Source organism: Sminthopsis crassicaudata, chromosome 2 (genome assembly GCF_048593235.1).
Source record: "Sminthopsis crassicaudata isolate SCR6 chromosome 2, ASM4859323v1, whole genome shotgun sequence".
Taxonomy (NCBI): domain Eukaryota; kingdom Metazoa; phylum Chordata; class Mammalia; order Dasyuromorphia; family Dasyuridae; genus Sminthopsis; species Sminthopsis crassicaudata.
Window position 1 is genome coordinate 305489864 of NC_133618.1, and position 18073 is coordinate 305507936.

Genomic DNA, 18073 nt, shown 5'->3' on the forward strand with positions numbered 1-18073 from the left:
ATAGCATTTGCAATTTTAAAGGTTTGAATAGCAGATATAATTTTGTATACATTATGAAAAGGGATATAATAACTACAAAGCAGACTTTATGGAATGAACTATGGTAGCAAGTCAAAGTTTAGCTAGCACTAATCAATTCATTGAACTTGAAATCCAATTAAGCCCCACGTTGATGGGGATTCTTTCATATTTGCTATTGTACAGCCATGCTCATCCATTGCTGTAAATTGCACAACTAATTTTTGAACACAAATATAGCAGTTTACATTTATTACTCTTAGAGTCAAGTTATTCAGTTTAGGCCATTATTCCAGGCTGTTGTAATTATCCTAGACTCTAATTTTGTCACCTAATATATTAGTTGGACATCCCAGATTCGTGTTGTCTTTAATTCTTCATTTACTGAATTCTTCCCAATAATCAATCCCAATCAATCTACTTTTTCAGAAATGCCTTCCCTGACTTCCAGTAAGTAATACCTTTTGCCTCCTCAAATTTCATATAGCATTTTCTGTATTTATAAGTTATGCCTTTGAATTTTAGTTATTTGCATGTATCATTCATGGACTCTGACTGAAATTAAGTTTCACAAGGGCAAGAACCATGTGCTGGTTTCTAATCTAATATGTAATATAAAACTGTGCATAATCTATTTAATAAATATTTCTGAGATTGGAATTTAAATAAACAAAATTTTTAAGCATCCTTTCCATGCCCTGTTCTTAAGTAAACATGAAGCCTTAAGATTCTCCTAAAAAAAAAAAAACTCCCTGTAGATTTCTATTAAGTCATTCACCACCACTCTTTGGATCTAGTAACTCAAAATAGCCCCAAATGCCCCTACCTATATAATCTAATCTCCATCTCCCCATCTAATCTTCAAAGTTAGCCTAAGAAATTTTGTCATATGGTTTGCTAAAATCTGTCCTAGACAAGACTGAAGTAGGTGAATTAGAAGACAATATAGTTAGATGGATTTGGAGATGGTAGAATTAACAAACTGGACATTAATGTTTCAACGTCACCATGACAGGACATCTTTAGTGGAATGTTCCAAGGATCTCTTTGTCCTGATGCTATTTAATGTTTTGATTGATGATATGTTAAATATAGATGACATGCTTATTACTTTTGTAGATGCCTCAAAGCTAAGACGCTAGGAAATATGCTGTATATTAGTACAAGAATCCAAAAAGACCTTGAGAGTCAAGAATATTAAGCCCAATCCTCCAAGATTAAATTTAATATAAATAAATGTAAAATCTTACACTTGGGTTTAAAATTCAACTTCACAGTTATAAGATGGAAACTATGTCTAGGCAAAAAAAAGTTTAAAGATATATGGATTTTCATGAATTGCAAACTAACAGTGGTATATAGTAGCCAAAAATATTAATGTAATCTTATATTTCATTAAGAAAGACATTGTATCCATAAAGTAATAGTCCTACTATTCTCTGCACTGAACAGACTACATTTCTACTACTATATGCAGTTCTGGACATCAAAATAGCAAAAAATAAAGTGATTATCCTGAAAATGTTTGGGTCACAAAATAGAAATAAAAGGAATATATATGAGAATCTTGCCAAAGGTGTGACTATTATCATAGTCTCCCTTTCTGATAGGACTTAGGGTACTACATATTTTGAGAAGTAAATTGCAGAAAAAAAAAGGTATAAAGAATAATGGGAAATATGATTTCTTTCTGAAGGAAAGATGAACAAACCTTAAATAGTGATTGATAGGCATCAGTCCTGCTACATTCCCACAAAACCTCTTCTTGTCAGGAACTGGAAAAATGACATTTTTAGCAATTATGTAAAAGCTGTATCTATAATTCATAAATTTCCATGGTACTTATTAGGAATATGTCCAAAACTGTATCATTTCTAGTGAATAAAAAATCCTGATAATTTAATGATAATTAAAATATTATTTGAACAAACCCCCCTAGGCCAAATTCTTATCTCCTAACCAAGCACACTTAGAGAAATGAGGATTCATTTAATGGTTCTTACAAGATTTTAAGAATTTCTGTATGATGAAAAAACTGAGGCAAACAGGGTGAAATGATATGTCTAGGGCCACACAGCTAGTGTCTGAGACAGATTTGAACTGAGGAAAATGAGTCTTCCTGACTCCCAGCCTGGCCCTTTATCTAATGGAAAAGAAAGAAAGCAAGAAATGAGAGAGAGAGAGAAAGAAAGAGAAAGAAAGAAAGAAAGAAAGAAAGAAAGAAAGAAAGAAAGAAAGAAAGAAAGAAAGAAAGAAAGAAAGAAAGAAAGAAAGAAAGAAAGAAAGAAAGAAAGAAAGAAAGAAAGAAAGAAAGAAAGAAAGAAAGAAAGAAAGAAAGAAAGAAAGAAAGAAAGAAAGAAAGAAAGAAGGAAGAAGGGAGGGAGGAAGAAAAGGGAGGGAGGAGGGAAGGGAGGAAGAAGAAGGAAGGAAGGAGGGAAGGAGGGAAGGAAGGAAGGAAGGAGGGAAGGAAGGAAGGAAGGAAGGAAGGAAGGAAGGAAGGAAGGAAGGAAGGAAGGAAGGAAGGAAGGAAGGAAGGAAGGAAGGAAGGAGGAGGAGGGAGGGAGGGAGGGAAGGAAGGAAGGAAGGAAGGAAGGAAGGAAGGAAGGAAGGAAGAAGGAAGGAAGGAAGGAAGGAAGGAAGGAAGGAAGGAAGGAAGGAAGGAAGGAAGGAAGGAAGAAGAAAGAAAGAAGAGAAAAAGAAAGAAAAAAGAAAGAAAGAAAGAAAGAAAGAAGAAAGAAAGAAAGAAAGAAAGAAAGAAGAAAGAAAGAAAGAAAGAAAGAAAGAAAGAAAGAAAGAAAGAAAGAAGAAAGAAAGAAAGAAAGAAAGAAAGAAAGAAAGAAAGAAAGAAAGAAGAAGAAAGAAAAAGAAAGAAAGAAAGAAAAAAGGAAGAAAAGGGAGGGAAGGAGAGAAGGAAGGAAGGAAGGAAGAAGGAAGGAAGAAGGAAGGAAGGAAGGAAGGAAGGAAGGAAGGAAGGAAGGAAGGAAGGAGGGAAGGAAGGAGGAAGGAGGGAAGGAAGGAGGGAAGGAAGGAGGGAAGGAGGGAAGGAAGGAAGGAAGGAAGGAAGGAGGGAAGGAAGGAAGGAAGGAAGGAAGGAAGGAAGGAAGGAAGGAAGGAAGGAAGGAAGGAAGGAAGGAAGGAGGAAGGAAGGAAGAGGGAAGGAAGGAAGGAAGGAAGGAAGGAAGGAGGGAAGGAGGGAAGGAAGGAGGAAGGAGGGAAGGAGGGAAGGAAGGAGGGAAGGAGGGAAGGAGGGAAGGAGGGAAGGAGGAGGAGAGGAGGGAAGGAAGGAAGGAAGGAAGGAAGAAGGAAGGAAGGAAGGAAGGAAGGAAGGAAGGAAGGAAGGAAGGAAGGAAGGAAGGAAGGAAGGAAGGAGGAAGAAGGAAGGAAGGAAGGAAGAAGGAAGGAAGGAAGAAGGAAGGAAGGAAGGAAGGAAGGAAGAAGGAAGGAAGGAAGGAAGGAAGGAAGGAAGGAAGGAAGGAAGGAAGGAGGAAGGAGGGAAGGAAGGAAGGAAGGAGGAAGGAGGGAAGGAGGGAAGGAAGGAGGGAAGGAAGAAGGAGGAAGGAGGGAAGGAAGGAAGGAAGGAAGGAAGGAAGGAAGGAAGGAAGGAAGGAAGGAAGGAGGGAAGGAGGGAAGGAGGGAAGGAAGAAGGAGGAAGGAGGGAAGGAGGGAAGGAAGGAAGGAAGGAGGGAAGGAGGGAAGGCAGGAAGGAAGGAAGGAAGGAGGGAAGGAGGAAGGAAGGAAGGAAGGAAGGAAGGAAGGAAGGAAGGAAGGAAGGAAGGAAGGAAGGAAGGAAGGAAGGAAGGAAGGAAGGAAGGAAGGAAGGAAGGGAAGGAAGGAGGAAGAGGAAGGAGGGAAGGAGGGAAGGAGGGAAGGAGGGGAAGGAGGGAAGGAAGGAAGGAAGGAAGGAAGGAAGGAAGGAAGGAAGGAAGGAAGGAAGGAAGGAAGGAAGGAAGGAAGGAAGGAAGGAAGGAAGGAAGAATAAAGGTATCAAAAACAAAGAGAAAATAAAGGAAATTTAGGAAACATAAACTGGATAATTTTGTTATTAACTTGTTTAATTTAATAAACACTCAAAAAGCATAAGAGAAAAAATTCTGTAATAGCCATTAGTTAAAATGTAAGCAATTGAGGAGAAAATACAGATCATAAAAAAACTTAGGACTACCATTAAATATTTTTGTTCATTCATGTCTGCCTCTTAGTGGTTTGTCATTTTCTTCTTCCAACTCATCTTACTGACAAGAAAACTGGGATAAATAGGGTTAAGTAACACAGCTGTCAATATATGAGGCCAGATTTGACCTTCAGGCCCAGAACTCTATCCACTGAGTCATCTAGCTGCCACTCTTATTGATCATATAAATCTCTTCTTCCTTCTCATCTTTACTAGCCTTTCTTTTAACTTCTTTTTCTTATTCTTCTACCTCTCTGGATATAGCTTGTTGTATTGGATTGTAAAGAAAATTGGTTTGGTTTTTTTTTTTTTTTTTTTTGAAGGAAAATCACACTATCTCAGCCTGGACATTCATCTAAGACTGGCTAAGATGAAGTAAAGATCAGATGGAAGGACTTCAGCTCATAGATAAAAATAAAAGGATGACATAGCTTAATGAAGAAGAAATTAGTAAAGAATGTTTCTAAACATCAATAAAAATGTCTTGAAGGGTAAATATTCCTCAAACAGTCATGGAATTTTGAAGCCTGGAAGTACCTTTGGGATGTTCAAATAGTCCTATCATTTCTTGGAGCCTGTTTCATCATTGTAAAATGATCACTCTAGATGATATCTAAGATATTTCCATTTCAAATTCTATAAATATAATCTCTTCCTAGTATTTATTGATATAAAGGAACTGAGAAAGCACTGTTTTGGTTTGTTTATTTGTTTGGGATTTTTTATATAGATAGAAATGTACACTGACAAATTTTACAACACAAATTTCAAGCATCTCTTCTCACCAGTTTGTGCTAAATTGGGAAAAACAGAACTGTAAAATATCAAAAGATTGTTTTTTTAATATCTTTAAACTCTATGTAATTTCCTCACATGGAATCAGCATCAAAATTTCAGAGAAAGATTTTCAAATTTATTCACACAAAGGTAGAAATTATTGATAATGTAAATACATTACCTTTCCGAGGATATTTGTATTTGGTTAAGTAGCCAATTCTAAGGAATCTTCTAGGTCCAGAGTTTTCCAGGTCTGTCTAGAATGCCATCTCTACTTCAAAAATCTTTAAAATTCCCCTTCCTCACTCATCTCCACCTTTTATAATTTTTCCCATTTCCAAAATCCAGATCAAAATATACCTACTTCAAGGACTTTCTCCAATTACCCTAATTAGAAACTGGCTTTCCTTTCTTTGGTCTTTAGAATGAATTCTGTATCTCTCTCACAATGCAATCTATAGTACCATAGATTGGTATGTATTTTATATATCATATTTCCCCTACTTAGATAAGCTTCCTGCTTAATTATTCTTCATCTCTCCCAGTATTAAGCAGATTGCATTCTAAATATGTCAAAGATCTGATTTCCTCAGACAGAAACTCGAACACTAATACTTATGTATCTTTGGTTTGATAGATTAATATTAGAGTTGCCTGAGACCTAGAAATGATATGTGACTTGCTCATAATCACAAAGCTAGTAAAAATGTGAAGCAGGACTCAGGTCTTCCTAATATTTTACCCAGTAAGACAGCATTTTTAATTACACATAGTACAATATTTAATAAATAGCAAATTGGACTAAATTGAATTGAATTAGTACATCTAAAACATTTAGACACAGTATACATGTATTTCAGCAAAACATTTATCAAAGCCTCTTTTGGGACAAGATGGAGAAAGATGAGCTTCACAATAGTGCCATTCAGTAGATTCAGAACTGGTTAAATAACTGAATCCAAAAAATTATAATCTATGAATTATAATCAATATGAAGAGATGTCTCCATGGAACACACTAGGGATTAATTCCTGGTACTGTTGAATTGAACACTTTTCTTAATAATAAAGATAAACATATAGGTGAGATGCAATGGATGATGTACTCTGATCTGTCCTTCAACTAGAGAAAATGGAAGGAAAAGGAACAGAGCATAAAAGTAAGGGGGCAAGGGGAAGAAATAAGTCTTTGAGTAAAGATCTCCGTTTGTAGGACAGAACAAAATAAGTGGCTCTTCCAACAACAGTTTGTCCCAGAGGAGTCTCAATTTGCTGATTAACCATAATTCCTTAAATTCATCTTATAGGAGATATCAAAAAGCATTTACTCCACAGAAAGAACTAGTAAAAAGTTCCAAACAAATGTTTTCTATACTATTATATTATAAAGATTCTCTGGGAACTCCCCTGGGAACAACATACCCCTTCATGAAGATGTCCTAAATACTTTGGTAGGGTGCCATTGGGTATATTCATATCCTCTATAGGAAGAGGCTCTCAGAGTTCCAAAGAAAAGCTCACTATGCTGTTACTCATCAAGTTGTTCTGACAAGTGTCTTGATCACTCTCTTTTGCTGGTGAAATTTGCAGTGTACATGAAGCTGAAAGAAACAGACTGCTGAGCTGGATCTAATAAGGTAAAGTTTAATAGGGCTAAATTAAAGTTCTACTCTTGGTTTGAAAAAATCAATTGCACAAATATAAAGTAGGAGAGTCCTGGTTATACAACAGTTCAAGTGAAAAAGATTTGAGGATTTTAGAGAACTGCAAGTTCAATATGAATCAATAATGTGACATAAAATCCCAAAAAGCTAATGCAATCTTGGGCTACACTAAGAGAAGCATAGTTGTTATATGATTGATGGCATGTGAGTCTCTGAATAACTAAAAATGAGTATCATTGAGGGCTATGGCGGGGTGCATTGTGGGTGTGAGGTTACAGTAATACATGACAAATAAGGAAATATGAAGAAGAATGAAATTATAGTGTCATCAAAGAAATTATGGAATGGATGAATAAGCATCTATTAAGGTATGATTCTGTGCATATAGAAAGGCAAACTAGTTTTTGCAATTAAGGGATTTACATTCTAACAAAGAAAAGCAACACTTATAGGAAGGTTCTGCTATAGGGAAACTGGAAAGATCTAATAGTCCTTATAGTGAAGTGATAAGAGAGATTGTGATGCCTTTTCTTTGAGGTCATTTTCACAGATAAAACCATGTCATGTCTGACTGAAGCATTTGACAGTGCCACAGGCTTTGGTGGCAAGGATTTTCTTTCCTGGAACCTTATTAGTTATGGTTGCTAATGAAGTAGGTATCAGGTTGAGTTTCCATAGAGATGGCGCCTCTGCATGGTAATTATGAAGCAGGATCAGTGGTTTTGGAATGGGGCTCTTAGGTTTACCAGCCTGTCAAAAATAAATATTTGTTGCTATTGGTGTTGGAAATATCAAGGATAATAAATCTTCTCTACACAAATATTGATCCTTTTGATTATGACTGGGAGAGCTAAATAGAAAGTAGAGCCATTGATCAAAAATAGAAAATGGACTAGCCATATGATGAGTATGAGAAGTAAACAATGGAAATCTCATATGCAATGGAAAGCCCATATCCTTGATTGACATCTCATTATCAGTATAAAAGATATTTAATATAGCAGATGGGTCCCCATTGGCAAACTATGGGAAGATATGGACAAAAATCACACAAGGTTACAGTCATGGTTGGGTTGATAGCTGCATCTTTGGAGATAACAAGTTAATAAAAACCAAAGCTCCAATTAGGTATTTTAGTAAACCATCCAGGACTATGAAAATCGTTTGTAAACTTTAAAATTTAAGTATAGCTATTGTTCATGCCATTAATAATAATGGTGGTGGTAGCATTATTTGTACTTCTGCTATATTCTATACTGATCAGAATACATCTGGAATATTGTCCAGTTTGAAAAATCACATTTGAGGAAGGACATTGGCAAGCCAGAGCAGATCCAGAGAAGGGCAATACAGTGGCTAGGAAATTGGAGGTTTGGCCATGTAAGGACAAGTTGAAGAAGTTAAAGATCATTAATCTGGAAAAAGATAAGCATCAAAGGACCTGAATTTCTATCTTGGCTTATTATTTGTGTGACCTGAAACTATCACTCTTCTTGTTAACTTTCAGTTTCCTCAACTATAATTATAAGGTCCCTTCTAGCTATAAACTATGGTTCCATAATCCTAAAACTTGAGGGAATGACTTGATAATTATCTTCAAACATTTTTAAAGGCTGTCAAATGTAAGAGAGATTAGACTTATGCTGTGGTTACCTTGTGAAATATCTGTGTTGAGCACTGGAACTTGGGATCACTCAAAGTCTTTGAGCAGATTCTAAATGATCCAGGATATTTTGTTGATGAATTCTCAAGGATGCTTCAGGGAGAGTTTTTTGGTGACAAGTTGAATCAGGTGGCCTTTAAGAGCTCTTTTAATACTCTGACTTTAATTGTGAAACTCCATACATAATCATGACAACTCAAAATTCTACATTAGTTTAATATTCCCAAAGTTTAAAAATATGAATTATTTTGAATTAGGGTAAGATATTTTGAGCTACAAAAGACCATTCAGGTCTAGTCCAATGCCCAAGGAAATTAGTTGATTAATGGATAAAATGTAGTAGATCTTACAAACATGAATACCTGAGTTCAAATCCTTCTTCAAACAATAGTCCTATGACCCAGATTAGTCTCTTTGTGCCTCAGTTTCTTCCTCTTACAAAATGAAGAGGTTGGACTCCATGACCTCTAAGGTCCCTCCTAACTCTAAATCAATGATCTCTTAGTATAAATTAGGAAATCAAGGCTCAGAATGCTTAAGGCACTCACCCAACATTACAAAGATAGTAAAGAAAGTTTCAAACCCAGGTTCCTTACATTTTCTGGAATGCATTTTTCACTATCCCACAGTGACTAAGTATAAGAAAGAATGAGCTGAGAAATATATTTAGAGTATAAGAATATCTCTATCTGATTATAAATTAACACAATCATATCTTTCCTCTGCAGCTTTAAACATCTATAAAAGCAAAATATTAGTGGTTTCTTAATTTTAGGTACTAGAACCCTTGAGGTTCCTAGTCTCAAATACAAAAAGTATTCTAGAATGATCTAGTCAAAGCTCTCTTAATGAAGTTCTTAGTTGAGCATGGATTATTTCAAAGAAAAAGAGGAAACCCCTAGAAAACAAATAATTGCTTTTTTTCTTTTAAAGCTTTCAGAATCAAATGTAAAATTCATTAAGAAAAGTAATGGAAATTTTATGGCTGGTGCACAGATAAATTTATTGCTGCCTCTCAATTCATCAGGCACATACATGAGAGTGTATACCAAATTAATTGGAACTAGCAATTTATGGAAATTTTAACCAGCTGCAGGCTTTAGGTAAACTAGTTTGAACAAAATGTTAAAACCCTTCTGCTCAGAGCCACAACAAACAATTTTACTATTAAGGTTCAGCATTACAAAACATTCCTAGGGCAAGAAAATACCCTAAAAATAAAAATGTTGAAACACATTCAGTTGAGGAAAGAAGTCAGGAAAACATACAATTAAATATCTCCCTTTTTAAATATTATTACTTATCAGATACTAAGCTTAATTTTTCTGTGCTTCCAAAGAGTGCAAAGGCTCCTCTAAGTGTTGGCACCCTGTCCATCAATTGGAGAATGGCAAAATAAGTGCATGATTATAATGGAATTCTATTGTGCTGTAAGAAAGAGTGAAAAGGATGATTTCAGAAAAACCAGGAAAGACATATATGAACTTATGCAAAGTAAAGTGAGCAGAACCAGGAGTACAATCTATATCATAATATCAAAATTATAACAATAATCAATTGAGAAAGATTTAGCAACTCTGAAGAATACTATTCCAAAGGACTCATGATGAAAAATGCTCTTCACACTCATGAAGTCTGTAGATTGAAGTGTATTTTTTCTCTTTCTTTACGTTTTGTGATTTTTCCCACAACATGGCTAATATTGAAACATTTTGCTTGATTTCATATATGTAAAAAGTATCATATAACTTTTGTCATTTCAACGAGAAGAAAGGTCTAGATAGAGAGAAATTTTGAAACCTCAAAATAAATTCTTTTAAAAGAAAAAAAAAAAGAAATCTTTGTTCTAGGGGATGACCCTTATTGCTCTGTCTATTTATAAATATCCACTTGTTTAAATGCTATTTGGGTCAGGTTTGGGACCCAAGATATTCGAAGATCACTAAAATATTGTACCAGCTTTATTCCTCCCTACTGAGGAGTCATCTTCTGATCATCTAGATAAGAATAAAGCCATCAGAAACTGAACCAAATATCATGGGGATAGTTAAGTGAACTTAGGATTTAGAAGTATGCACACCTAGATTTGAACCTATCACTTATTACTAATTTGATATTGGGTGAATCATTTCCCCCTCTCTTAGTCTTCTTTTTCCCAATCTTAATTTCAGTAATTTCTCATATCCAGAATCATAATAATCAATTTTAGCAACTGGCTTATGTAGCATAAAATTCACATTCAATTCAGATTTCAGAAAAGAACAAAGTCTTATCTATCTTATCCTAGTTACACTTTGAGATCATACGTTCATAGATGTAGAGCTATAAGAAGCCTCAGGAGTCCTCAAGTCCCTACCCTCATATTATAGATGATGAAACTGAAGCTAAGAGAATCTGGGCCTAATCTAAGATAACGTGGGTAGTAAATGTCAGAGATGGGATTTAAACCTGGTCCCTGCGGCTCTAAAGTCAAGGTTCTTTCCACTATACTAGTCAATAAAGTCTTTTCTGAGTCTATACTATTTACTATTTATTACAAAAGCCTAGATCTTCCCTGCCACAGGGAAGTTATTTTCAGTTATACTGAAAGCATCTGGAGGACAATAACTATCCTTTGGAATCTAACATAGGTCTTTTTGATTTAACTCAAATGTTAAGGAAGTTTTCTATAAATATTAGATCAATTCTACATTCATCCCAAAACAACTTATTTTATTTAGAATTTCCCATGTAATCTGGATAATCACTTTGCCCTAATTATCCAGAAAATTGTTCCAATTTCTGTTTGCTATAATCAATAACAGCCAATAAACATTTATTAAGAACCTGCTATATGCCAGACACCATATAAAAGCTTGAGAATATAATAAAAGGCCAAAGACAATCCGTACACTTAAGAATGTCATAATCTAATGGGGGGGACAACATGTAAACAACTACTTACAGACTATACATGAGAAAATAAGGGGGGCAGAAATCAATAGAGGGAAATCACTACAATTAAGAGGGAATGGGGAAATTTTCCTTAGAAGATAGAGTTTTAGTTAAGATTTGAAGAAATTCAGGGAAATTACAAGAGCTGAGGAGGTAGAGTATTCCATGAATGGAGGGACAGATATTAAAAATGCCCAGATCCAAGAGATGGAGTGTCTTGATCGAGGAATAGCAAGAAGGTAAATGTCATTGGATAGAAGAATACATGGAAAGGGCAGAGTATGAGATATCAAAAGACTGGAAAAGGGTTATGAAGGACTTAGAATAGAATGCATAGGATTTTATGGTTGATCTAAGAGGTGATAGGAGCCACTAGAGTTAACTGAATAAAGAATAGGAGTAATATGGTTTAACTTGATCTTTAGGAAAATCATATTGGTAACTTAGAAGATGATACACTAGAATAGGGAAAGACTTGTAGCAGACAAACCAACCAGCAGGCTATTGCAATAATATAATGTGAGGAACTGTGCCAGAATCATAGCAACAGCAGAGGACAGAAGGGAGCATATTCAAGCAAAGTTACAAAGGTAAAATCAACATGCCTTTGCAATAGATTGAATATAGGGATGGGACTGAAGCCTAGGTTTCATATCTGGGCAATTGCAAAGATGGTAGTGGCCATCATCAATCCATTGACAGTAACAATCATAACTAAATTGAATCCAATACATTAAATCTGTGACTAGGTAATAAAAATGATAATGAAGTTTGGAAAGGAAGACACTTATTGGAACAAAAAATGAATTCAATTTGGAAGTGATAAGTTAAAGATGTCTATGGGACATTCAAATGCAGATGCAAAACTGGAGGTCAGCAGAGAGGTTAAGGTGGATAAGAAGATTTGAGAATTATCAGAATAGAGATGATAATAGTGTCTATGAAAGCTACAGAGATCACTAAATGAAATAGTATAGAGGGAGATGAGGGCTAGGGAAAAATCTCTGTGGTACACTCACCAGCAGGCATAATATAGATGAAGATTCAGTAAAGAAAATTGAGAAAGAGTCACCATGTGGGTAGGAGGAAAATGAGGAAAGAGTAATGTTCCAAAAACTAGAAAGAAGAGAGTATTAAGGAAACAGTAATTAAGTATAAAAGGCTACAGATGTTGAGGGTTAAGGAAAAAACCATTGGATTTGGCAATTAAGAAATGATTAATAAGTAACTTTGGAAAAGGCAGTTTCAATTGAATGATAAGGTCAGAAGCCAGAACATCCTGAATTAAGAGAATAAAAAGAGAGGAAGGCACATGTAGAAGACCATCTCAGGGAGTTTAGTGCACAAAATGCATGAGAGAGATAGGGCAATAGTGGGGATAAACTAAGCTACTTCATCCATCTGTCCCTCAGTTTCACTAAATTATTAAATGGGAATAATAATGATATTTCATACCAAACTTTATAGGAAAGTTGCAAGGAAAAATTTTTGAAAATTGTGAGGTACTAAATGAATGGAAGTTTTTATTTTTAAACTATAAATTCCAAAAGATTAGGAACCATGTGTTACCTAAACTCATAAAAGATTTATATAACACTTAACATACATTCCTTATTGATCTTCTCAAAAATCCTGTGAAATAGAGACATAAATATTCTTTTTCTCGTGTTATATAGAGATGAGAAAACTGATGCTCAAAATAAGTGATTTAGTTCCATCCACAAGGTTGTAGTCAAGACTTGAAGCCAGATCTTATACCCCTACAGCCACTACTTTTTTTACTATACCAAAATACTTGATAAACAAATAATAGATTGACCATTAGGAAAAATTTCTTAATTATTAAAGCTATTGAAATTGATCTATTGATTGGTTTTGCTGATTTTTTCTTTATTATTTCATCATTTTTACAAATAACAGTTCAATGGAGAGAGGAATGACATATTTGGACTTGAAAATGTGATGTAAAGACAAAATATATCAATAAAGCAATATCAAAATAAAGGTTAAAAATTAAAACTGTCCAAAAATGAAATGGATACTTTATGAGGTAGTGAGTTCCATGCCACTGGAATATTCAAGCAGAATAATTAGCAGCCCATCAAAGATGTTTGAGAAAAATGACATGGATTCGGAGAGAGATTGAACTAGTAATTTCTAATATCATTTTCAATGCATTTTCAATTTGATGATTATGGTACTACATCTAATCCCTCTCTCTCTAAAAAGGCCCATTTGTCATAAATCCACTCTCCCAGTTTGAACTGAGGTTAGTCTAGAGGAGTCTTGAATCAAATGAGAAGGTTCCCATTTCTGACTTCTATGTATGACTTATTAAATCTCTACCCTAGGATCCTGAGGGCAAATTATTTATGTCATTTTTGTTGTTCAATTATTTCAGTCATGTCCAACTTTTTATGACTCCATTTGGAGTTTTCTTGATAACAATACTAAAGTGAATTGCCATTTCTTTCTCCAGTCATTTTACAGATGAGGAAATTGAGGCAAACAAGGTCACCCAGCTAATAACTGTCTGAGGCCAGATTTGAACTCAGGAAGGTGAGTCTTCCTGACTCCAGGTCCAGCTCTCCACATATTATGCCACTTAGTTGCCCTTTAACAGTTAGGCAAATAATTTAGGTCTTGCCTAAAAGGGGAGAGTTAAAAAAAAAAACTCTGAATATAAGTCAAGTATGAGGCAGATATCTTTTATTCCTACACACATACACACACACACACACACACACACACACACACACACACACACACACACAATGCTAGACATAAAAGATTCACAGCATATTTTAAGAGATTGCCTTAAAATAGAATTCAGTAACAACATAACTACTGTCACTCTGATGGAAGGCCGATATTAAACTTCATAAGAACATAAAACTGTTTGCTAGATTGGTAATTAAGCATTTTAAATTTCATCTCAATTCTACAGTGTCCATACAATGGAAATGTCTGATGGTAAAAATAGGATTGGCTTTGGTCAACCCTCTTCTTATAAGTGGTTATGTACTTCAATGAAAAAACTCCCCATTTTGTTAAGATTGGGCAAACTAGACCCGGTGAAGTGGAAATTACTTCACAAAATCAAACAAGAAACCCTCTATGTATCATTCAATGTACTCCATAATCTCAGAATCTCTTAAACCCATAAGGTTGCTTGTAAACCTGGATACATCTATACTATTATTACCATTCATTCATCTAAGATCAGGAAAGAAGACATACAAAAGCAGAAAAGGAAGAAAAGAGCAATCTTGCTTTAAGTCTCATTGCACTAGCTACTACTTAGGTGTTACCATGACCTGGGTGTGGGAGAGACTGCCTTAGAAGTCTCCAAGTTACATTATGTGACCTTAAAAATTAAAAAAAAAGAAAGGGCCAATTGGAAGCTGTGCTTATTTTACCTACTTTTAACTGATGCAATACTTCATCCTACTACCGCAGATGGAGAAGGGAGCAAGGACAGATCAAGGGACCACTTATGTCATATCAAAAATACCAACTCCTTCCAGCACTGAGTCACCACATTGCTTGATGAAGTCAAGATGTTTATCAGTTCCAAAGTGCTTTTCAACTATTATCTCATTTGACCCTCAGAACAACCCTAGAGGTAGGTGCTGTTATTATGTCCATTTTATAGGAAAGGAAACTCCAATGCAGAGAAGTTAAATAATATATGGTTAGTAAGTAGATGAGGTCATATTTGAACTTGGGTCTTCCTGACTTCAAGTAAAATGCTCTTATTCAATGTGCCATTTAGTTCTTCCTCTAAGCCCAAATACTGAATCACCAGATTCCTGGAGGCCCTAAAAGTTCACTACAGCTCTATTAATAATTCTTAATTTAAAAGTTCCAAATAAGAAATTCCATGTGTTATGGTTTAATAATAGTGGAAAGAGCTCTGAAACTTCAACAGGAGATCTAAACTTCAATTCTATCTTTGATGTTCACTCTATGACCTTCAGCAAATCATTTTAACCTATTAAGATTATGATCTATAAAATAAAGGATGGAATGAATGACCTCTAAGGCCCCTTCCAGTTGTAAGCCCTATGATTATTTTTACTTATTTGTTAATTCTAGTCTTATTAATTCAGACTAATGGTTGATCCACATAAGTTATTAAAATTATTTTGGTAGGAAATTTCAGGGTGGATTCTCAAGAAAAATGGCTTAGATGGAACTGATACCTTTACATAACACAAGTCTAATTAAGTCCTTGGTGAGTTGGTAACTTCAGTTCTGTCCTTTTTATTCCCTTAGTGGCTGCTTAATTAGCCATTTATAGTTGAGTTCCTAGAAAGAAAGAAAGAGAGAGAGAATACATACAATTGCTGGAAAATTTGCTCCTGCAGAGGTTACTGACCTTGAGCTCTCAGCAGAGATAAAGGCAGACTCTTGAGTATCTCTTTTTGTGCTCCTAAGAATCAGCAACAGTCAGTGGCACCTAGAAACTAGGCAGAAAACCTCATATTCAGCATAGTGGAGCCAACCCTTGGCATCACTGCAAGAAATATGCAACACAAAGATATGAAAACAAATGACTTTTACAAAATGGTTCACAAGAAAGGAAACAATGGAAGGGAGATTATATCTGTGTCCTTTAAGGATAAAACTGCACAATTCTATAAAGTTTACAAAATAGTTCATATCATCTTATTTGAACCACAAATGATGTTGACTTGGTCTTAATCAAAGAACCAGACAACAGTTGTAACTAGAAAAAAAAATAAGAGAACCGTTATAATTTATTTCAGAATTATAATAATAATAACATAGCTTACTTCAATAGTTTAAGGATTCATGAGTTCATTAATGCAGGTGTTCCCTCTACCAGAACAATTCTGGAATGGTTTGCCATTTCCTTTTCCTGCTCATTTTACAGATAAGGAAACTGGGCAAACAGGGCTAATTGCCTTACCCAGGATCACATAACTAGTAAATGCCTGAGACTAGACTTGAACTCAGGAAGATGAATCCAAGTCCAGTACTCTAGCTGCATCCTGAGCCATCACCAGTTGTCTTAACTTTTGTTTTGCCATTGGACTGTAATAATTCTAGATGTTATAGGCTCTAGATGGAGTCTTTATGCAGCCCTGCCTCACTCAAATCCAATTCATAAGCAAATCAAGACATCAGCCTCATAATGTCATGGGTCCTTTTTGAGAATAAAAGACAAACAACAATTTTTAAAAACTGCTACTTCTCTTTGCCTTGGTAGTTGAGTTTTCATGAGTTGCCTTGGATAAAAAAAACTCAGATTATTTTGACCAACTTAATGGTGATGAGCTTCTATTAATTTATCTCCATTAGTGATTGGATAACAAATGCCCACATGATTGCTCAAGTTTATACCCTATGTGTGTCTCTATAACGTTAAACATATAGAAGAAAGCAGAAAAGCTATCACATCTTTATTCCTGACTTATTTTTCCAATTTTTGCCATATTTATTCCTTCTTTTTATTGAAATCATCAAATATCTGAGTATATGTTGATATAATCAGAAGAGTCTTCTCTAGTTCTTCATAGAATTTCTCTTCCTCATTCTCAATAGGTTTTAGTACTTAAGCTATCACCATTTTCACAGTGATCTTTTTGCAAATATTTAGCATAAAGTTGCAACAAGAAATAACCAAATTCCTCATGAAATGCTTCTTATCATCTTTCAATGCACAATAAATAATAATGATAGTTAGCATTTATATAGCACTTACTATGTGTCAGGTAAAGCATTACATGCTTTACAAACTATTTAATTTGATCTATACAGATCAATATTTTCTGGATATATATATAATATATCTATATAATAGAGCAAAATGAAGCAGAGATTAAATGATTTGCCCAAGATCACTCAGCTAGTAAGTATCTGAGGCTAGTTTTGAACTGAGGTCTTCCTAACTTCTAGCCCAGCACTCTAATCACTGCTACATAGCTGCCAAAATAAAACCAAATTTCCCTATTAGCTTCTCTCAAAAGAGCAAGTAAAATTCATCCTCTAATTTAAATACAACTTCCTTCTTTCTTCTGGCTCCATTTATATCAAGGATATTTAAACCATTTTATTTGCTCAGTATATCCCTCATTGGTCACTAAACAATAAACTTGCATTTATTGTACCAATATTAAAATTTAGAAGTGATCTAAAAACTGTGATTCTTACAACACTTTGCCCCTCTTTACTAGCACTCTGACATGATTGCTACAGAAACATAAAGGGACTGCAGGATGGAAAACTACTTTGTATTTTTTGTTTATTTGTTTATAGATTGTCATGGTCAAAATGCTGGACCTCAGAAAGAATACCCGTTTTATTAAAATTCTTCCTAGCATAGTAGAATCCCATTGTACTTATACTTCCCTGATTTATCAAAAACTCAGGATTATCTTTATGAGGCACCAGAAAAGGACCATGCAAGATTTAAATCCTTAAACTACCAAATTTAGTTTGCAACTAAAATGACAGTGTTTCTCTATTCTCCATATACCATACTATTATCCCATCATTTTCACTATAAAAATTTCCTATTTGCTTTAAAAATTCACATTCAGGAATTTCCTACTTATGAAATTCTGCATATATGGCTTATATATTGCCCTAAGCACCTTCCTAGCAGAATGAGGAAGTATTGTAGAAATGGTTTCATAAATAAACTATTATTATTTATAATATGCATTCTTCATTCTCATGCACTAGTGCACAGTGTTATTTATTAGTTTAATCACTGTTGTGAGAATTGTTATTATTATTTCATAAAGTTGAACTGAAAATGGAAATTGGAAAATCGGGAAGAGAAAGTCCAGCCTTTCTTTTAGATAAGATTTACCAT